Below are 23517 nucleotides of genomic sequence, written 5' to 3'. Positions count from 1 at the left end.
CTGCAGCCAATGTGGGACCTGACATTGTGATAGGTAAGCTGGAACAGTAGCTAAGATAGTAGAGGGGCACCTGGGTGACTCAGTCGGTTAAGCATCCAACTCTTGATTTCAGTTCAGGTCATGATCTCACTCAGGTTCGTGGGTTCGAGACCCACGCTGTCAGCACAGAGCCTGCTTGGGATTCTCTTGCTCCCTCTCTCTCTCTCTGCCCCTCCTCTGCTCTCTCTCTCTCTTTCTCTTTCAAAAATAAATAAATAAACTTTTTTTTTTTAATGTTAAGAAAAGAAGACTATCTGGATGTAAAACAGGGGAGAGCAAAGGTAAACAAAGACTGGCCACATCTGTCTCTCGCCAGCTCCAACCTCAATGACTCGGGCAACCTGCAGGAGAAGCTAATTCCATCGACATTATGCTGCCTGTACCCCATCCAAGGACTAGAGAAGCTGAAGCAGACAGTCTAGCAAGAGCTGGAGAAGCTACAGGCCCCGATGCTGCCCACCCGGCCACCAAAGTCAGCCAGCAGATTGGTGACAACATTCACAGGCTGCTGCAGTGACGGGCACCTTGCACCAAATTTCAGAGCATAAAAAATAATGGCTGTGTTTCTTTTCTGTCTTCCAAATCTCAAGCAAATTTCTTTTATGGACAACTAACCCTGAAACATACATGGAAGAGAATTCTGGAGAGCATAGTTCCAGTCTAGTGATGCTGGCATAGTACAAAGCCACCACATGGGCACTTAATAAGTTCTTCTTAAATATATGAGTATACTTCAACATAGAAGCATAGACATCTTAAAGTAAAAACAATTATGTATGAGACTCATATGGATGTTTGGAGCAGGAGCGTGACACAACATTACAGTGGTTGACAACACTGGAGGCTCTTCACCTGACTGAGACCTGTCTCCTCCTGTTCTGCCTTGTCTGCATCTTCTTGACTGAAGAGAAGAGCCATTGAGGAGGAACTGGTCTGTGTAGCAGTTGGCAGAGGTGGTCAGAGACCGAATGGACGTTGGAAGATTTGATAAGTTTCAAAATACTCTAAAACTTGAAATGAAGTGCAAAGAACCAATGGGGTTTCCACTTACATTTCAGCAGAGAGTTGGAATATATAGACCCACACATGAAGACTCTGGTATAAAGACCTCCACCATGTCCCAAGCCTTATAATCTCCTTCATGTTGTTATTTTTTTGCTTCTTCGTACTTTTCTGTAGTGATTAGCAGTAGATTCCTCAATGAAATTGGCTTTATTTGAGGTGCAAGAAGGAAAAGAGGGTTGGGATCGACCAGTCAACCAATTAGTCAACCTTTCATTCACTCTAATACATCTTATTATTCCTTATCATCACATCTTTATTTTTTAATTTTTTAAGTTTATTTATTTATTTTGAGAGAGAGAGAAAGAGGAAGGGAGAGTGGTAGAGAGAAGGAGAGAGAGAGAATCCAGAGCAGGCTCCACACTGTCAGCACAGAGCCTGAGGCGGGACTCCAACTCACGAACCGTGAGAGCATGACCTGAGCAGATACCAAGCATGGGACGCTTAACCGACTAAGTCATCCAGGCACCCCATCACATCTTTATTTTTAGATTTACACACAATTTTTGGAAATTTCCTATTCCTTTGTGTTTTACCATGAGTTTTAGTTCCATGATGTATAGTCAATCCAGAAATGCAGTTCATAGGAAATATAAAATAAAAATACATCCTTAACCCATCAAAGCAGGGCACAATCATAAGTTAAATTCCATACTTATTCTAAACATTCCTGACATTTTGACCACAATTAATTTATTTCCATTTTTTTAAAAATACCATGCTTTTAACTTACTGTATATATGAAAATGGTATCAGCCTAGAAAGCTAACTCTCCAGTATATTAAACAAACATTATCGAACCCCCACTATGTGTAGCATGAGCTGGATGTTGTCACATTACTTCATCCTCATAATTGGCCTTATGAGGTAGTTGTTTTTATTTCCCTTTTTTTAGATGAGAAAACCTGACAGACTCCCAATGATTTGCCCAAGAACACATAATTTATCAAGTGGACAAATCATAATTTATACCTTTCTCTGTCTGATTCTAAAAGCGTATTTCTTCCACATTGCGTTAGTGAAAAAAAAAATTATAAATATTCAAAGGATATGTAAATAAACCTTCATTGGTGAACAAGTAATTTTCTAATGTCTTTCGAGAAAATAGACTTCTCTCCCTGTGTATGTGAGCAGCTTGTAGAAAGGATTAAAAAAAGACACCAAGGAGCCCTCTCAAGACCCGGTGTAAATCTGCGACAATGACATTTTCCTCCTTTGTAATTTCCATTTCATGTCTGCAGCAGACATCCTGGGCAACGGGGTTTTGACATTCCTCTGCCTTTTGCTTTGTCCCTGACAGCACCCGGGTTTGCACTAATCCCTCAGAAACATGCAGCCTGCGGAGTCTTATTCTCCAGTTAAACTGTTCCCAGGAGGAGCTCAGGTGCCACCCAACAAGGTCTGTCCATATGCTCATTACCTTCCTCCAGCCTTCTGCCTTCTAGCTTCTCCACAGCTTAAGAAACGTTACAAGGCTTATCTTAAACAAAAACAAATTACCAAGAAGACATTTTGAAATCCTATTTTAAAAATCGGAATCGCACTTGAAACCTAAAATATACTTTTTTCTGGCAATCTGTTCTTTCTGGTGAACCTGATGCTATAGATATTCAGGGTAGCCATATGCCAGTGACTGAGGCATCCGCAGGTGTTACTGAGATGTCAGGAAGCTTCTTTGGTTCAGAAAGATGGTTACTGCAGCCCAAGGAGGTCTGTGAATTAAAGAATTCACCTCATCAAGTGCCTGGATGGCTCAGTGGGTTAAGTGTCTGCCTTCGGCTCAGGTCATGATCTCGCAGCTTGTGGGTTCGAGCCCCACATCGGGCTCTGTGCTGATAGCTCAGAGCCCGGAGCCTGCTTCATATTCTGTGTCCGTCTCTCTCTCTCTCTCTCTTTCAAAAATAAATAAACATTAAAAAATAAGTTAAAAAAATGTATTACTTGGATTAGTATGAGCATGAGTTGGCTTGGGGTCTTCTGGGCAGATGTTTTGTTTTTTTTTTAATTTTTTTTTCAACGTTTTTTATTTTGGGGACAGAGAGAGACAGAGCATGAACGGGGGACGGGCAGAGAGAGAGGGAGACACAGAATCGGAAACAGGCTCCAGGCTCCGAGCCATCAGCCCAGAGCCTGACACGGGGCTCGAACTCACAGACCGCGAGATCGTGACCTGGCTGAAGTCAGACGCTTAACCGACTGCGCCACCCAGGCGCCCCCAGGCAGATGTTTTAAAGCAAACTATTTTACGGGGGTTCTCATGAGGTCTTCAGAGATTTGTATCACTGGGGTTCTCTGACCAGTTACCCTGACCCGGCTTACACACCTCTCTTCTGGGTGATCACTCGCTTTTCCTTCACCAACCCTCGGAATCTCATATACATTTCTGTCTTCTTGCTGCTAGGGCCCCTTTGTTCTCTCTCCCTCTCCCCTCCCTCTATGTCTCTCTCTCTCTCTCTCTCTCTCTCTCTCTCTCTCTCTCTGTCTCACTCTGGCTCCCGCTCTTGGTCTTTCTGTCAGTATCTGTAGTCCATGGAAAACTTTCACAGAGCCTTTGCCTTGAAAAACCCTGGGGGTGCAGGCTATACCCCAAAGCAATAGAAATTCCCCTTGTACCACCAAAGCAGTTAGTCAGTTCATCTTTCATCCTCTAGATTTCCCTGGTGAGAGTGACTTTTGCCCACTAAACCCCCAGCTGCAGGGGTCACACACTGAGCTTTCTGAGTCTTCTCCTTAAAGTCTCCCTCTCTTGGGGCACCTGGGTGGCTCAGTCAGTTTCACTTCCAACTCTTGATTCCAGCTCAGGTCATGATCCCACAGTCATGACATTGAGCCCCGTGTGAGCTCTGTGCTGAACATGGAGCCTGCTTAAGATTCTCTCTCTCTCTCTCTCTCTCTCTCTCTCTCTCTCTCTCTCTCTCTCTCCCCCTCCCCCCCCCCCCGCACACTCTCTGTCTCTCTTTCTCTTTCCCCAAAAAAATAAAATCAAAAAAATTTTTTTAATAAAATGGTAACACTATGACAGTGAAAGGTGTAATAAATAAATAAATAAAATGAAATAAAAAACAAAGTCTCCCTCTCTGGTCTCGAAGTTAAGGAGCTATAGTCCCCACACGCTCCTCCCTTTAGGACGTTCACAGAGAGCTAGAGCTCAGAACACAGCTTTCTCCAAAAACCTCTGTCTCACGAAACTGTTATGTGGTAACAGAAAAATGATAATACTGTATTTTTTTTTTAAGCAAAGGGATAATCGATATAGAATTAAAGATAGCGATTACCTCTGACAGGGTCACAGATGTAGTTTCAATAATTTTGGAAGTGTTCTTGTTTGTTGTTTGTTTGTTTACTGTTTGTTTTTGAGAGAGAGAGAAAGACAAAGTGTGAGCAGGGGAGGGGCAGAGAGAGAGGGAGACACCGAATCCGAATCCGAAGCAGGCTCTAGGCTCTGAGCCGTCAGCACAGGGCCCCACGAGGGGCTGGAACTCACCGACGGTGAGATCATGACCTGAGCTGAAGTCAGACGCTTACCTGACTGAGCCACTCAGGCTTCCCAGCAGTGTTCCAGTTTTTATGTGGTGGGTTCACATAAGTACTATTATCATGCATTTGAGGGCTACACAGTCCCAAAATATGCTGCTTTGGCATATTGATTATTTTGAGGTAAAGACACTTGCAAAGTAGCAGATGTAAGAAGGGCCTTCTGGCTTTCCTTTCTCTTCCTGAAGGTGGGAGATGAAATGCCCGTGTGAAAGACGCCCTCCCTAAGGAGGTAACGAGAAACAAGGAATGGAGGCCAAGAGAAATTGGTGCAAACCAACTAAAACAACTTTTACCTTCCTTTAACCTCCTCATATATTTTAGTTATTTTTCCACAACGGCCACTCTTTGTTCAACCTCATGTGTAAGCACATAGGCCACTTCCTTCGGGCTTCATCTTCCTGTGCAGTCTCCATCTCCATGTAAAATTATGTTAAATAAAATTTGTAACTTTTCTCCTGTTAATCCGTCTTTTGTCATTCGCAACCAGAAACCCTAAGAGTGTAGAAGAGAAATTTTATTTCCCTTACACACTGTGACCTATATTTCTTTTTATCTATTAATGACCACATGATAAAAAAGGAATTTTAAGTATGTGGGCATACAAGTTATTAATTGCTGCATAACAAACCACCCTCTCAGGTGGCTTAAACAATGATTTATTCTTGCTCCCAGTTTTGTCAGTTTATTAGGCATATTGTGCTCCATATCGCGTAGGTTGGAGTCACTCACGAAGCTACATTCAGCAGGTGGAGGGGCTGGGATGGAAGGTCCGAGAAGGGCTCACCTTTGCATCTAGGGTTGTGGAAGTGGCTCTTACCTGGGGCATTGTGATTCTCCTTCACAGGCCTTTTCTCTCTATGTGGTTTTGGATCCTCAATGGCCTTTCCCATCACCTTCCTCTAAAGCGGGAGGGCCCAGAATTCCTCCACAGCATGGCAGCTGGTTCCAAAATAGCAAAAACAGAAGCTGCCTGGCTGTGCCCATAATTGGCAGTTTCACTTCTGCCATTAAACCTGTTAGTGGAAGCCTGCCACGTAGGTAGTCAAGTGCAGGGAAAGGGAAATAGAATCCACCCCTTGACGGAAAGAGTGGCCTATGCATACATAAAGGGAAGGATGTGTTGTCTGCTATCTGTGAAGAGTATCAACCACATTAAGTCATGGAATGTTTTTTTCCGTAGAAGAAAGGACTGTGGTCTGAGTTATAAAAACTGATCTATAGACATGAATCTGAACTTAAGAGAATTAGACTAATTCCACCTGTTCAAACTGTCATCACGCATACATATATCTCTAAGGTAAAAGCCTTCACATATTAACATCAACAAGGAGAGATTACATGGAAAATAAAAAAATAATAGTTTAGAGACAAAGGAACATGTGTAAAGATAGGTTGTGGTGCCATCAAATTATGGGTACCTGGCAAACTAGACACCCCCCCCAGAACTAAATATTTGCAAGGTGCAAGGAGGAATGTTTGACTCCAAAACTATTTGCAAAAATGAACATTAAGCAATAGCTCATTGTCACTGATGCAAACTTAGGCAGCCAGAGAAAACTCATCATTCATTTGCTCTAAATCAGCTTTATCATTTTACTACCTTATTTCTGTTAGCAGAATCACTCTTCTTCCATCAGTGAAACTCAAATTCCCTAAATGTGGTGACAGTTTTCCTTTTGTTCTTCCTATCAATCTTTCCTTCAGTGTGTTTCTCACATTCATCCTTTGTCTTCAGCTTGTATCCACAATATAGCCCAGATTTTTATAGCATTAAAACAAATAGACCATAATTTCCTTCTGTCTCTGATTTCATGCCCATCCCTGACCCAGTACACTTGAATAATGTCATTCAAAAAAACCTTCTTCAACTGTCCACACTCCCATTCAAAAAGTTTTTGACTCTTTGCCCTCTTCACTGCTGCTGGTGGGACCAGGAAGATGGTTTTCACAATCAGGTCAGAGATTTTTTCAGAAAGATGCCTCTCTTTGGAGATTCTATCTAGTGGCTGCTCTCTGCCTGCCCCACCCCCCAACCACCCTACATGCACTCAAAAAGAGACTGATAATTACTTGTGGGAGTGTTTCACAGCCATTATGATGGTGTAGGGAGAAAATAAAAAAAAAGGAGAACCACTGGACTATAAGGTAAAGTCCAAATTCCTCATCAGGTACTTGAACTCATACCTTATCTATTTATGTTTTTAATATTTTTCCCACCAACCTTGACTGAAAATCAAATACTGATAAAAATAAGATTAAAACAGTAAGGGAACTTGGTCCCCAAGCTCCTAAGGCTTAACACATAATAGAAGAGAAAAACACTAAACAAAGTCATAATGTTCAGAAAAACACCAAGGTGCTAAAGGCCATGAAAGAATGCAGGCCCAGGGCTCCACAGGTGAGAGGAGACCTCTTGCATTCTCAGTCATTTTGAATTAACAAAGAGTTTTTGGGGGTGCCTGGGTGACTCAATTGGTTGAGCATCTGACTTTGGCTCAGGTCGTGATCTCATGGGTTCAGGCCCTGCATCGAGCTCTGCACTAACAGCTCAGGGTCTGCTTCAGATTCTGTGTCTCCCCCCACTCCCTCGGCCCCTCCCCGACTTGTGAGCGCATGTTCTCTCTCTCTCTCAAAAATAAAGAAACATTTAAAAAAAATTTTTTTAAGAGCGTTTCTCAAAAAAGAGAGAGAGAGAGAGAAAGTTTCTCCATTTAGATGTCATATAATAACTTACTCCCTATGGAAATGTTATACGAGCAACTGTTTATTCTCTTATTTGTAGGCTCACCTCATGCCAAACAAGGGTGTGGGCTAAAAAGAAGACTCAAGATCCAAAACAGCATAACAATTTTCTGACAGATCCTAAAAACAAATAAGATATATTCTGGTAGATTTTGTTAACCACCCTGCATGTCTAAAACGGGAAAGAAAACAAAACAGAACAAAAAAAGGAGAGACTGTGGGTATGTGTTGTTCATTCATATTTTGTGGGTTGTCTTACTGTTTGTTTGGTTGGCTATTTTTATTATTAATAAGCAAAACAGAAAAACAGAGTGAGTCACAAATAGAAGATACGTATTTAGGGTCTCTGGCTAAGGATCAGGAGATGACAAAGAAAGAAAGGAGTGAGGACAGTGGCTCTCTTGAATCTAGAAAGGGCTGACTCACACAAGGGCCTCAGTTGTGTTCGTACCTCTCTCTTCCACCAGGGGGAATGTATCCTATGCAAGCAGGTCTGGTGTGTGAGATTATCCTCCCAAGCAACCTCTTCGGGACTACAAGGTGGAAAGAACAGTCTTTGGGACCAGATGGTCCTAGGTTTGACTCCCAGTTCCATCACTTTCTAGCCATATGAGCCTCCATTTCCTCCTCTGTGAAAAGGAAAAGATAAAACCTGTCTTGCAAATTAAGAGATGATATATGTGAAGAGACTGGTTCACAGTTGACTTTCAATAAACTACAGCTATTATTTGTGTTAACACTAGGCCAAGGTCACCATTATTGACCACGTAACCACATATCCCACTGAAAACAGCACAGTGAGACCAACCTGCATTACCAAACCTTCCCAACAGCTCAAGGAACCATCAAAATTCACTAGCTGCAGGATTATACGCAAAGGTACTCACTTCTCTAGCTTTGTTACTCATACACTTGGGGATTATATCATTTAATTCCTACGAATTCAGAGAAATTGTTATTTTACAGTTCAGGTCAGGTTAGTGTTTGGCATATAGAAAGTGCTCAATAAATGGTAAATGTTATCATTACTGTTCTCCTTTTACAAATTAAAAAGTGAGGAGGGGTGCCTGGGTGGCTCAGTCGGTTGAGCATCCAACTCCAACTCTTGATTTCAACTTAGGTTATCATCTCGAGGTTCATGAGTTCGAGCCCAACATCAGGCTCTGCGCTGCCCGTGGGAGCCTGCTTGGGATTCTTTCTCTCCCGCTCTCTCTGCTCCTCCCCCGCTTGCCCGCGCGTGCTCTCTCTCTCAAAATAAATAAACTTAAAAAAAAAATTAAAAAGTGAGGAGAAAAGGCAGACACTGTTATTTTCAAGGTTTTGAATTTCCAAGCATCTTATTTATCAAATGATATCGCCTCTTACCACCATCCATGAGCACAGATAAAATTAAGACCCTGCCTTTGAATTATTTTTTTTGGATCTTTTTTTTTTTCTTTCTCTATTTTTTTTTTTTCTTGCAAAGGAGGCATTAATGTTTTTACAAAGAGTCCTACTGGATTATCTATTTTATAGGCACTATTGGGAGCTCATTTTAAAAGATTTTTGGTTAGGAGATGGTAACAGAAGCACAAATAAATTTCAACATTACCACCTTTCCCTTAGATGACCATGGTTAAACTTTCCATCATGTGCAAGTAAATACAAATTACTTAGTATATATTTTGGCCGTTAGCCCTTCATAGTCTAGTTTAGCTTCCTCAAATTCCAGAAGGTGTAGACCATTTAAGATGCCTCATCTGAGGGACTTCAGAGTCATTTCACCTTCAGGAACCTCTGGGATCTCTGTGTGATAAAACTAGGTCATGTGGCAGGTGTAGTTCTGGACGGTGAGGTGTGTTTCCTGTAAATATGTAAACGCTAGGTGGCTAATAGTGGATACCCTACTCTGTTAACAACGTGGGAGGCAGAAAGAACAGGAGATTATGGTGCATAAAGCATTTAGGTTTGGTTTCTTATTTTAAGCTTTCATTTGGAGGGCAGATTGAGGGGCGCCTGGGTGGCTCGGTCGCTGAAGAGTCCGACTTCGGCTCAGGTCATGATCTCACGGTCCGTGAGTTCGAGCCCCGCGTCGGGCTCTGTGCTGACTGCTCAGAGCCTGGGGCCTGTTTCAGATTCTGTGTCTCCCTCTCTCTGACCCTCCCCTGTTCATGCTCTGTCTTTCTCTGTCTCAAAAATAAATAAACGTTAAAAAAAAAAAAAAAAATTGGAGGGCAGATTGAATTGAGTCCACACAAATGTGACTTCAGCTGAAGGCCGTGTGGGGTATACACTGCAGGCCCATCAACAGTTTAAAAAATATCATTTAACTCTAGGTCAACACTTAAGGAGACCCTACTCTGCACCAAGCACTGGGCTGGACCTTGTAACCCAGTTGTTTGAAGTAGAGCCTTATTTTTTTTTTTTCCCTGTTTCTGAATTTCCAGAGTATTGACCGGCACTTTTCTCCATACTTTAAGCCTCGCGCTTTCTTTGTCAAGCCACCCTTTGCCTGGTGCTGTGGTAAAGAATCATGAGTTCCCGTTCTGCAGCAGTTCATCAGATAATTGTTCTCTTCCTTTTACGGACTTGATGTAGACACAGCCAATCCAGCTCATTCTGGTCAAGATAACCCATTTTCCTGAAAATACTTCTCATTTTTTTAATACAGAAATTGGTTTTTTAAGACAGAGAGAGGGCACAAGTGAGTGGGGGAGGGGCAGGAGAGGGAGAGAGAGAGTCTCAAGCAGGCTCCATGCCAAGCATGGGGTCCGATGGAGGGCTCGATCTCATGACCACGAGATCATGACCTGGGCAGAAATCAAGAGTCAGATGTTCAACCGACTGAGCCACCCAGGCACCCCAATTCTTTTTTTTTTTTTTTAAAGTAAGCTCTATGCCCAACATGGGGCTTGAGCTCACAACCCTGGGATCAAGAGTCAAATTCACTACCGACCGAGCCAGCCAGGCACCCCAGTAGTTCTTTTTTTCTTATCTGGACTGAAGCCCATGTGGCCCTCACCGGACTTTCCAGTAGTCACAGTGCCGGGCAGATAAAAGCTACGTAATATGTATTTGGCTGATTATACTTAGACTTTAATTTTCTATTCACAGAAGTATTGCTTCAGCTTTTTAGAGATAGATCTCGCTATATACTCTGAAAAGACTCCTCTGAAAGAGCCCTCACAGTCAAACCTGAAGTCTGAGGGACAGAGGACAAATAGGGTAGCACACCTGTGCATCCAGATTGACCAGAACTGTGGACTCAACCAGGCCACCGATTAGCAGGATAACAGTAGACAAGCGGCTCAATCTCCCTGAACGTCTCCTTCCCGACCTGCACATTGAGAACAATAACCCCAACCTCATGAGGGTACTTTGAAGATTAAATAATATAACGAATGTCAAGAGCAGGGTGCCTATGCCATTTAATAAACATTCACTTCCTTTTTAATCCTCCCCAAATTTAACTTTGTCCTGAAGTTTGCCAAAGAAAGGAAAAGGTCCCCCAAAGTTGCTTGCTACTTCAAGGATTATAGATTCTCTCATTGCCCCGACTACTCAAGAAGTGTCAGGCACGTTCCAAACTCCAAAGGAAATTAAATGCTGTTCCCCTGCCACCCACCAGGGCCCCAAGGCACATTAAAATAACATCAGGGCAATAATTTAAGCTGCAAGTTGGGCTGGCAGGGAAAGTACAGGCCCCACTCCTCAGAAGCTTAGCTACACCTATGGGCACAACCACAGCAAGGCTCCAGCTGGCTGACGTCACAGTCTAATGTTGTTTTTGCCCCTGGCGCCCGTGGGAAGGAGCGGGAGGGTGAGGGAGGAGTGTGGTGCCTCGGGCGCATTGGAGAAGCCTGCTGGGGACCCCCAGTGGTCATCGGGAGTCATAGGTTTCTCTACGGAAAGAAAGCTTGTAGCCTCAGGGAAAATACCCGGGATTCAATTATGTTTGTCTTCTTTCGCCAGTAACCAGGGCTTTTTCTCAGAAGTTAGTGGCGTGAGAAAGCAGCCACTTGAAAACCTCCTACACAGCCCTCAGGTCTAGAAATTGGCGTCCTATTGATGTGACAGGGACATCAGAAAGATGACTTCTGACTGGGAGGGTGATCTGAAATGGTCTTCACAATCCTCGACGGGAAAGCAGGAGGCAGAACAAGCAGATTGAGGACAGGAGAAAGTATGAGAGGATCCGTGATGAGCCCCGCTTTTCGTGAGGATGGCCGTCACCGCGACTGCATCCGAGGGCCTACTCCTCAGACCCATTTCCACGGACACAGAAGAAGAGAGAGAACAGGAAGTCAAGGGTGTCCTGCTCATCAACAAATTGTTGTAGCTCCTGTATCTCTGTTTCCTGAGTCTTTAGGCCTCTAACCCTCGTGAGAATAAAAAACAAAGCTATGTGATGCTAGGAATAAGTAATAAAGGGTGCAGCCTAGACTCCAAGGTGTCTGGCCAACAGAGATGGACCCAACAAGAATTTATTTACACAAAGTACCAAGACTCTCCTGGGTAGGAACTTTTCTTTTTTGGGGAAAGACTGAGTGAGGTACATGTTAGCGTCAAGGAGGGCTATTGGGGGTGGTTTTTGTCACTCTGATTAATCTCCTACTCAGTCTTCCCTTTTCCTTGCAATGACGAGGCCCAAAGCTCACTCCTCCTTCAGTAGTTAGAGAAGATGTTAAGTCACCAGGTGTGACACCTTCTACCAGAAGAGGCACTGGGGCGTCAGTAGTGCCCAGAGATAGCATCCTGGGCACAGTCATTAAGGACCCCACTTTGTGAAAGTTGTCTGAAGCCTTAGTGTCTCTGCTCTCCCTGCTGACTGCCCTGCCCTAGTGGTCACTAGAGGTAGAGCCATCACTTTGGGCACCAACAGCGGTAGGAAACATGACCCCAGACGTCTCACATTTCCTCTTCCCAGAAGAGGAAAATGGCAGACAACATAGGGAGCCAAGGAGCTAATTAGTTTGTTCATTCCTGCATCCTTCAAATGTGCTTGCTGTGGTGGATCAGATGGTGGCCCCCAAAATAGATGTCCATATTCAACCCCCTTTAACCAGCGGACATGACCTTATTTGACAAAGGGACTTTGCGGGGCCCCTGAGTGGCTCAGTCGGTTAAGTGTCCGACTCTTGGTTTTAGCTCAGGTCATGATCTCAGGGATGTAAGACGGAGCCCCAAATTGGGCTCCACACTGGGCGTGAAGCCTGCTTGAGATCCTTCTCTCCTTCTCTCTTGCCCCTCCCCTGCTTGTGCTCTCTTGCTCTCTCTCAAAATAAATAAACTTAAAAAAAGAAAAGGACTTTGCAGTTGTAGTTAAGTTAAGGATATTGAGATGAGATCATCCTGGCTTACCTGGGTGGACCTTAAATCCAATGACAAGTGTCCACAGAGGAAAGGCACAGAGAGGTCGAGGAGAAAGCCATGTGAAGACAGAGGCAGAAATTGGAGTTGTGTAGCCACAGGCCAAGGAATGTCAAGCCACCAGAATCTGGAAAAGGCAAAGAAAGACCTCTCCTCACAAACCCTCCAGAGGGAGCATGACTCTGCCACCCCCTGATTTCAGACTTCTGGCCTCCAGAACTGTGAAAGAATACACTGTATTGTTTTAAGCCATCAGTTTATGGTAATTCTTAAAGGCAAGCCCAGGAAACTGATACATTTGCAAACAAAAAAACAAAAAATCAAAAAAAACATTTACTGAGCATATTCACTATGCCAAATACCTTGCAAGGTACTGGGGATAGAGCAGTAAACAAAACAGACTCTCATAGAGTTTATCATACCAGGAGGGAAGAGAGAAACATGCTGGTGAATAAACAAGAAACTGTCTGAGAATGAAAAGTCCTACAAATAAATATGTCAAGCATGATGATTTGATAAAGAGTAATCGAGGAATGCTGCTCCAGACAGGGTAATTCAGAAAGGCCTTTTCGAGGAGGTAACATTTTAGCTGACGCCATTCAGAAATGACCAGAAAAAAATTGGGAAGAATCAGAGTCGGGATGTACTTTTTCCAAGGAAAGTCAGGATATACTTTTTCAGGATAGGCAGAAAATGCTATTTTGTAGCTACCATTATGCCCCCATAAAAGCCCCTAAATTGTTTGTTTGTTTTAGAATTTATTTTTTTTAATGTTTATTTATTTTGAGAGAGAGAGAGAGAGCACTCTGGCACACATTTGGGGGAGGGGCAGAGAGAGAGGGAGAGAGAGAATCCCAAGCAGGCTCTGTACTGTCAGCGCAAAGCCCTGCTGGGGGCTCATTCTCACTAACCGAGAGATGGTGACCTGAGCCGAAATCAAGAGTCATACTCTGAACGGACTGGGCTACTCAGGCACCTTCCCGAATTGTTTTTTAAATTGTGTTTCTTGGAGCCCTAAGGTGTCCGGCTAAAACCTCTCCAGGAGCCACAGCTGGAGGGAGATTTGGAGGGGATTCAAGCAGGCCTTTATACCCCCGATGTCCCTGCCATCAGAAAAGCAGCAGGCCCTCCAACTTTATGTACATACAGCTTCCAAGTAACCCTTTACTGAAGAAAGTATTCCATGGCTTAGAGAAAATTTGAAAAACACTGCCTCAAGTTGTCGTAGCCTAGGAAACATGAAATAATTCTATGTAGAATGTGTTTTATCCGGGGCTTCCTGCCTTCAAAGAAAGTACAGCCAGTAGTTCAAGTTCACCAGGATCTGCACAGACAAAGGGAAAGGCATAGAACTTTATCTCTTTCTCCTGGATTGTCTCCTCTTTGATTGACATCCACTCCTCCAAAAGATCCCATTTTCTCCTCGGGAAAGGAGGCTTTCCTTAACTAACGCTTACTTAACGAAAAGACGTACTTTCATCTTGTGGAATAGATTTTTTTTTTTTTTTTAAATTAAGTTTCTTTATTTTCGACAGAGACAGAGTGAGAGCATGAGCTGGGGAGAGGCAGAGAGAGGGGGAGACACAGAATCCGAAGCAGGATCCAGGCTCCGAGCCATCAGCACGGAGCCCGACGCGGGGCTCGAACCCACGAACTGGGAGATCATGACCTGGGCCAAAGTCGGACGCTTCACCGACTGAGCCACCCAGGAGCCCCGTGGAATAGATTTTTAACTTCATCATACAATAGTTTCGTTTTCACACTTCGCCTAAATATTGTCTCAGGATCCCACCCTGGTAAGACACATGGATGGCTTCACAGCAGTGCTAAATGAAGTCAAGGACAACCAAATAGAACATCCTGTTGGCAGCAGTCTCCTCCCCTCTGTAGGGGTACACAAAGAAATAAGCAGCAGAAATAAGAGGGTACACTAAAGGTGAAGAACTCTGGGGGCAGGTGAGTGGCTCAGTCAGTTAAGCATCTGACTCTTGGTTTTGGCTCAGGTCTTGATCTCGAGGTTCCTGAGTTCAAGCCCTGCATCGGGCTCCGTGCTGACAGCTGAGGAACCTGCTTGGGATTCTGTCTCTCTCTCCCCCTCTCTGCCCCTCCCCCATTCACTCTCTATCACCCTCTCTCTTAAAATAAACATTAAAAAAAAAAAAATAAGTTGAAGAACTCTGTGGATTTGGCTAGGCCAAATCTAGACTTCTTAGACCCCACATTTACCTGTTAGCATTAGATCATTTGTGAGTAACAGAAAAAAACTGAATAACAGTGGCTTAAATAAGAGCGAAGGATTTTTTTTTTTTATTCTTTTTAGGCTTATTCATTTTTGAGAGAGAGAGAGAGAGCAGGGGAGGGGCAGAGAGAGAAAGGGAGACACAGAATCTGAAGCAGGCTCCAGGCTTTTTGAGCTGTCAGCAGAGCCCGACATGGGGCTTGAACTTACAAACCATGAGATCATGACCTGAGCCGAAGTCAGACACTTAATTGACTGAGCCACTCAGGCACCCCAAGGGAAGGATATTTTTATTTCTATCTCTAAGAAGTCTAGGTAGTCAGGCCAAGTCCAGTATGACTCTTGACCCTGGTAGGGACTTGGGTCCCTTCTATCCGTCCTGCAGGAGATTTCTATCCCAACATCACTTCGTGTTTTAAAATGACTGCTCTCTCCAAATTTCTACCAACAGGAAGGATGAAGCGGGGGGAAAGGACATGTCTTTTCATTCTCAGGACACTTCCTGGAAGTTACTCTCAGTACTTCTGCTTAAATTTCATTGGACAAAACATAGCCACAAAGAGCTGAGAAATGCAGACCTGTTTTCCAAGTAGCTATCTTAAAACTAGGGCTTTTAGGGGCACCTGACTGGCTCAGCCTATGGAGCAGGCACCTCTTGATCTCATCAGGGTTGTGAGTTCTAGCCCCATGATGGGTATAGAGATTACTTAAAAATAAAATGTTAATTTTTTTTTAAATAATTATAAAATGGGGTGCCTGGGTGACTCAGTCAGTTAACCATCTGACTCTTGGTCATGCTCGGGTCATGATTTCCCGATTCATGAGTTCAAGCGCCACACCGGGCTCTCTGCTGTCAGCACAGAGCCCACTTCAGATCCTCTGTTCCCCTCTCTCTCTGCCCCTACCCCTCTCAGTGTCTCTCCTTCTCTCTCAAAAATAAACATTTAATAATAATAATAACAGAATATAATTAGGGCTTTTATTACTGCCTTCTACCTTCCTGTGTAGCCTCCCTTTGCTCTGCGCTCCGTGTCCCCTCCCATGCCCTGAGCTCTGTCATGTGGACTTGCTCCCAGTGCCTTGAACAAACAGATCAGCTCCTCCCAACAGAAAGTCTTTGCGTGTCGTTTTCTTCTCTGGGTCACTCTTCCCCAGCCCCACAGCACCCTTTTTACCTATTTAATTCCTACTTATCCTTCAAAACTCAGTCAACACTCTCAGTCCCAAACAGGGTCAAATGTCCCACTCCATGATCTCAGAGGAGTTTACACACTTTATCTGTGGTATAACCACGGTTACATTTTGACATTTCCTTGCGTGGTTATTTGATTCATGATCATCTCCTCCTTTAAACACTAAGTCAGCTTGTCTGTCGTTCACAACTGTATCCCTAGTATCCCCTGTATTCTTTGCTTAGAATCTATATTTAGAAGATGCCCAAATAAATGAGTTAATGCCATTTAACTTTTGTGCTTCATAAACATGGTGCAAATTTCCCTGAAAAAAAAAAATCTATTTATGATAAATACAACATATGTGACTCATTACAAACTTTTCCTTCCATTTCATCTGCCAAATTATAAAATAAAACATAAATTTTTTTCTCCTTCATAATCTGGAAAATCTGTAAGGTGTTTTTTTTTTGGGGGGGGGGGTGAGGAGGGTCTTGTATTGGTGAAGTTAGGGATGGGAGAGTAAGGGAGGAGGGTTTGTTTTATTTCTGTCTTTAAGTCTTCCCAATAGCTCCAGGACCTGAGGGATTTTTCTTCCCAAATTTATGTGTAGCTTGCTTTACATTTTGCACTGATCCATCCTTTAATATATTTCTTAAATATACTCACATCAGAGTAGCAGCCTTGCTTTAATATTGAGCCAATCTGACCTTTGGTCCTGTAACTTCAGTAGTTCCCCATGAGCACCTTTATTAAAAAACATTCTGGTCTGTAATTGACGAACACTCACTGTTTTGGGGGTGGTGATGGAATTGACGCTTGTTCGGGGGATCAGAATTGCACAACTCCCAACACTAATCTTTCACTGAAACTGAGTCACATCTTTCTGTATCCCCTTTGTGTAGAAATAACCATGAATAATAAAATAACTATGGGAGAGAGAAAAAAGAATCAAGAACAAGCTACATATGCAGTGTTTTCCCATTGTAGCCTTCTACGTGATTCCATTGTTAAGTTACCTTGAATCATATATTGTTCTTAATACTGGTAAAATAATAATAGCAGCTAGTATTTATTGAGCACTTACTACATGCCAGGCAGAACCGTCAACATAAAGCATGAGAGAACAGTTGGTTAGTCTAATATTATAAAACCAAATACCCTAGAGCCCCCTATACTTGAAATTCACTGTGTCTGACAGCATATGTATATATAAATAGTACAGAAAATCCTCTACCCATGAATTGGTTGGCATAATTCATAAGACTTTTGTTTGACCTCTTTTCCTTCCACATCCAAATCTTGACATGTATCATCATGGATACCCTTCCTTCTCACTTGGGTTTCAAATTAGTAACTAAACCATCTCTCAGGGAGCAAAAATTTTTCCCTATCCTTCAAGATTCTTCTAGCCGGTACAAGAATTGAATTGACATGAGACAGATTAACAGGAAAAAGAACGAAACAAACCAAAAACACCAAAGTTTAATTACATGCACACTGAAGCCACATAATAAAATAATAATAATAAAATAAAGAAATGACCAAGGTATGCACTTTTATGCTTTTTAGACAAAGAAACATAAATCTGTGAGGAATTGGGGTGTCTGGGTGGCTCAGTGGATTAAGCGTCCAATTTCAGCTCAGGTCATGATTTTGTGGTTCATGAGTTCAAGCCCCATATCAGGCGCTGTGCTGACAGCTCAGAGCCTGGAGCCTGCTTCGGATTCTGTGTCTCCCCTCTCTCTCTGCCCCAACCTGCTCACATTCTGTCTCTGTCTCTCTCTCTCTCAAAATAAATAAATATTAAAAAAATTTTTTTTAATCTGTGAGTAATTGATAGGACAAAGAAAATTTATATTCAAGAGCTTCGTAAAGAGTTCTAAATAAAATTTGGGCTGGAGGCTAGAATAGTAACAGGATTTGTTTAGATAGGCTTCTTTGGCTCTGAATTTCTTTGTCTCTGACAAAATGGATGTCCCTCTATCTCCTGGTGCAGGGAGGGCATGTTTCCCACAGGAGATTTATTTCCTGCTTTTTGGAGCCATAGCAGGAGGGGGTCAGAGTGTTCTTACACTGGCTGTTTCTTAAGTAACTTTAATTCAAATAATCACTATGTGGCACATTTGGGGGCAGTCTGTCCTGTGCCCCCACACTACCTATTTAGGTTCTTAGGGATTTATTTCTTAGGTGTGTTTCCCCTACCGAAGGAGAGTTAAGTGAGAATCTAATACATTGATAAGCAACCCACAGCCTGCAGGCTTCATGCGGCCCACTTGGTTTCATTACCCTGTTCCATAATATAACTTCAAGAAGAAGTGAGACTATTAGTAACGGCCAATGATATTGCCCCCGTATATACATATTATAAAACATTCTCCATGGTTTTTTCTTGCTCTAGGTCTCTATCCATTCTGTTCCCGCTGTCTGAAACCCCCAGCCTCCTCTTCTTTGGCAAATTCTGAATCATCCATCATCAGATCTTAGCTCTCATATCTCTCTAAATCCAAATATCCAATGGATGCTCTCATTGTGTAGCATTTACCATGATCTACCATACAGGTGCTATTTATTGGTCTTTATTGCTCAATGGACTATAAACTTCAAACAGTGAAGATCATGTCTTCTATTTGCCTATTTCCTTTTTAACATAAAATCCAAGTAGAATAAATATCTGTTGAAGATGTATACACACATATTGACTATTTGTCACAGCCCTGGCTATAACCAAGGAGGTTATGTCTTCAACACTGCTTAATGGCTAGGTCTAAGTTGCCCGATTCTCAAACATAAACTGTACCACAGATTCTTTTTCTTTCATTGCAAAAGCAACAGCAATCCAACCGTGTGAACATAAGCAAACCCATCCAACTACTCCATCCCAAAATAAATGGCCATTTTAGGATTCCTTGCCATCAAGTGTATCTCCAATCAGTCTTTAGTTAGAGAGACTGAAAAAATTATGGGGGACCATTTAATATGAATGTGAGAACTTATCTAAATATTTGAATACATTCATCATGTTTCTTAAATGCTCACAACTTGCAATGGTTCCTTAATATCTGTAGAATAAAAATCCGTATATCTGAGGCAGGCATTCAAGGCTACTTACAAACTTGTTCCTCCCTGCCTTCCCAGCCATTTCTTCCCAACTAAGCACACACTCGATGTTCTGGGCAAATAAATGTGTTTTTCTCCATATGAGCCCAAAATGTGCAATCTTTTGCACTATAATGGTAATAACTGACCCTCAAAGAGTTTATTATGTGCCAGGCTCCCTTCTAACTGCTTTACCTTTTTTTTTTTTTTTTTTAAGTTTATTTATTTAAGAGAGAGACGTCACAACACGGGGCTCAATTCCACAGCCCTGGGATCATGACCTGAGCCGAAATCAAGAGGAGTATGCTTAACCCACTGAGTCACCCAGGTGCCCCACTAAATGCTTTACTTTATGTTAGCTCACTTAATCCTTACAACAACACTGTTTGGTGGATATTATTATGATCCTCATTTTAGAGATGAGGTGCCTCAGGCACCTTGCTTGAGGTCAAAGTTAGTATACAGCAAAGCCTGGCTATGAGGTGACTAACCGTGCATGTGTCTCTCACCATCCAGCAGACTCACCCGGGGCTGTTCACAGACGGTGGCACAATTCCAGGAGAGAGCCATGGCGCAAAAGTCTGGTTGAGACCGAGGCTCAGAATTGGCACAGTATCTTACCCACTGCAATCTATTAGGCAAACAAGTGATAACACCAGCTCATATTCCAAAGGAGGAGGCATATTCTGTTTCTTGAAAGGACAGCAGCAAAGTGACATGTGGATACAGGGAAGGAAATTATGGCAATCAGTTTGCAAGTACTCTACCACACACGGCCAAAACTAGGTGCCAAGAAAGGTGAGAGAGTCTTCAGATGGCAGCCATGAGCTCATGAGCAGAAGAACAGGTTCAGCGGGAACAGATTAGCAGTCTGTAAAGACTTCTCTTGTGTTCTTTCGGATTTTTTTTTTTTTTATTTCTTCAAATTTGTTTATCAGGAGTGACTGAAAAAACGACAGTTGAGTCCCATCATCACGAGAATGGCTTTAGGAGAAGACTGGTCAGATGAATAGTATTGCTTCCCATTTCCAACCAGTCAATAGTTGCCATTGATAAATAGACAGCCAACAGTCTGTCAAGAATGCTCAAGATATGTTATACACTACAACATGCCTGCTCACAGGGTGAAAAAGCCAGGAAATAACTCACGTGAACTTCTCGATTTCATCATGCAAGACAAGCACAAAAGCACCACCCAGGCCTCTGCGAACATTGCACAAAGCCCCCTTGAGAAAAGCTTTGGCTCCTTCATCATGAGCAGTATTCCTCCGGCAGTCAAGCATGCCTGTGTACATGATATCAGTTCCTTGGCGCCCTGACTGTACCATCACACGGCGACAAAGAGTGTCAACCCGATAGAAAGTCAACACAGCAACCTCTGTGACGGATTGTACGATCATCCAGCCGATGGAGATGTGAGAACTCTTGGGATCTGGATGCATTCCCTTTGCAGTGTCAGATACTGAAGTAGGCAGCTCAGTAGATGAGGTTACCCTGCGCAGAAACATTAAAGCCTTTCTACAGGACCTTAATCCCATCAGATTTGTAGTTCTTAACCAGGCAGTCACGGAGGCCCCTGAATTCCCTTTCAGCTCCAGCTTTGCCCACGTCAGCTGCTGGAAGGGTATGGGCAAAATCAAAAGGAGACACAAAACACAGAGACGTGGCCCCAGAGGCGCCACCTGACCCGATTCCCTGCAAAGTAACACCAAAACTGGGTTCTCTTGTCCACACCACCCAGGAAGATCTGCTTGTATTTAACTTGAAAGGCAAAGTTAAGAGCCTGAGTGGGGAAGTATCTGATGATATTGGCCAGCCAAGTTACCACACCAGAAGGACAGGACTCCCTGCTCCTTGGAGATATGAACCACACAGTCTATAATGCCCGTGTAGTGCTTATCTGCGGTGATTTGCCTGCTGGCATGTTGTACCTGCAGCAGCAGCTTGATCCGCTCGATGGGTGCTACCGAGGGGTCTTGGAGGTGGCCGCAGACACTCCACCCACCAGGAAGTCCTCGACAAAGGACACAGCACTGGTCATGTTGAAAGGAAAGAGGAGGCAGGAGATGGCAGAGCAGTTCGTAAAGAGTTCAGTTGTCCCCTAATTCTACACAAATCACTACAGAGGTTTCTGGGGGAACTTGACAATTTGATTTTTAAATTTATGCAGAAAAGCAAATGGCTTTTTTAGATAAGAAAAGCCAAGGCAATGCTAAAGAAGAACAAGATGGGGACACTTGTCCTTGCACGTGTCAGGACCAATGGAACAGACCAAAGGCCAGAAACAAACTCATGCATATATGGAAGCTCAATTATAAAGGAGCATGTATCACATCATCTGTGGGAAATTAAACACTTTGCAAAAGGCAAAACCAGAATAACTTTAGAAGGCAATATAGAATATTTTACAATATGGATGAAAAGAAGGATTCCTTATGCAAGACCCCAAATCACCAAGCAGTTGGGGAGGAAGGCCACATTTACCACACTAAAATTTGGGCTTTCCAGGAGTTCATCAAAAGACACTAGAAAGAACATGACCAGACAATCCAGTGTAGAAATGGAACAGGGGTAGGTCAATAAAATAGAGCAGCAAAGCAGAAATGACTCACACTGATCACAAGCCACAAATTGAGAAAGAATATTTGCAATATAAACAATCAATAAAAGATTGTTATCCAGAATTGCTGAAGAACTCTTCTAAGGAAAAAAAGCAGAACAAAAGATACACCAGTTATTTCATAAAAGAGGAAATGCTAATGGTGAAAAAATATGTAAAAGATGTCCAGTCTCATTCATAATTAAGTAAAAAAAAAAAATTGAAACCAAAATCAGATGCAAAAGCATGCCTCCTTGCTTTTGCAAATTTTAAAATATCTGACAATGTCAAGTGTCTTCATAATGAAGATGTTTAGCAACAGAAACACTCACACACTGCCAGTGGGAGCACAATACGGCGTGGAAAACAGTTTGACACTATGTAATAAAGCTGCACGTAACATATTCTACATATTCTATACCTCACAGTTTCTCTCCTGGGTATATGTGCTACAGGAACTTTTACAGATAAGGAGACATATATAATAGTCATGGAAACATTGTTCATAGAAGCAAAATCTGAAAAGAAAAAACCCAAATATCTAATTCTGAAATGGATACATAAAATACATATATATTTTCATACTTTGGAATTCTGTCTATAGTAGTTAAAAGCGAACGGATCAGCAGGATGGAATCTCAAAAACCAAAGCTAACAACCCCAATGAAAAGACAAAAGCAAGTCGTAGAAAAAACTAAGCTGCATGGTTCGTGATAATAAAGTGCAGCCCAAACTCAACAATACTGAGTGTTAGGATTCACTCATAGGCAGCAGCGCTGGTGTATTTCATTGCCAGTCTGGCTAAGCTAGAAACTACAAATCCCAGAGTTCCCTTCCCTATGTGGTTGGAGGTCAAACCTGACCAAAAGAGGAACTTAAATAAGATACTGGAGGCAGAAGGGGAGCAGCAGCCCGTTTTCTTGGAAGGCACATGCAGTCAAAAGCGGCGATGGTGCTGGGTTCCTACTTACACTCCTCTCCTCTCCGCAGCTGTCAGCCCTTCTATCCACTGCTGGCCCTTCGGCCAACTGCAGGCTGATGGCAGCGGACGGGAAGAGGGACCACCTCGCAGCGGCCGTCCCTTCCCACCGTCTCCTGCAGCTGCCTCTTTGCAGCCCCGCTCGATGGCCCGGAATCTTACCTTCTCCTTGAGACTGGCGGGCCCATCCGCACGCAGCGTCAGAAGGCTGGTTAGTGGTTTTTCCTCCATCTTTCCCACAGTCCCTTCCAGATCTTCACTAAAGGTAAAAGGTGTTAATTCCTAGAAGAAACCCCTTATCCCACATCGCTATAAAGGTGAGCAAGGGAATATGTTGCACAAGTTTCCTCAAGTGGGGAGGAGAAAGGGCAGCATTAAGGAGGGCCACAAGGCACCTGGGTGGCTCAGTCGGTTAAGCGGCCAACTTTGGAGCAGGTCATGATCTCACAGTCCGTGAGTTTGAGCCCCATATCGGGCTCTGTGCTGGCAGCTCAGAGCCTGGAGCCTGTTTCAGATTCTGTGTCTCCCTCTCTCTGACCCTCCCCCGTTCATGCTCTGTCTCTCCCTGTCTCAAAAATAAATAAACATTAAAAAAAAAAAAAAAAAAAAGGAGGGGCACAAGGGACATCTGAGTCACCAGAATGTTTTTTTCTTAAGTTGGGTGGTGGGTACAAAGTATCCATTTTATTAATATTATTTA

General features: G+C 43.1%; 1 pseudogene; it reads right to left on the bottom strand.

Moving 5' to 3' along the window:
* Positions 1 to 20281: 20281 nt before the first annotated feature.
* On the bottom strand, positions 20282 to 21280 carry LOC132693286 (ADP/ATP translocase 2 pseudogene; annotated as a pseudogene).
* Positions 21281 to 23517: the final 2237 nt, after the last annotated feature.

The sequence above is a fragment of the Panthera onca genome, chromosome B1, assembly GCF_046562875.1.
Source record: "Panthera onca isolate mPanOnc1 chromosome B1, mPanOnc1 haplotype 2, whole genome shotgun sequence".
In the NCBI taxonomy this organism is placed as follows: Eukaryota; Metazoa; Chordata; class Mammalia; order Carnivora; family Felidae; genus Panthera; species Panthera onca.
The sequence above is the reverse complement of the archived record's forward strand: the minus strand, read 5'-3'. Positions and strand labels throughout refer to the sequence as shown.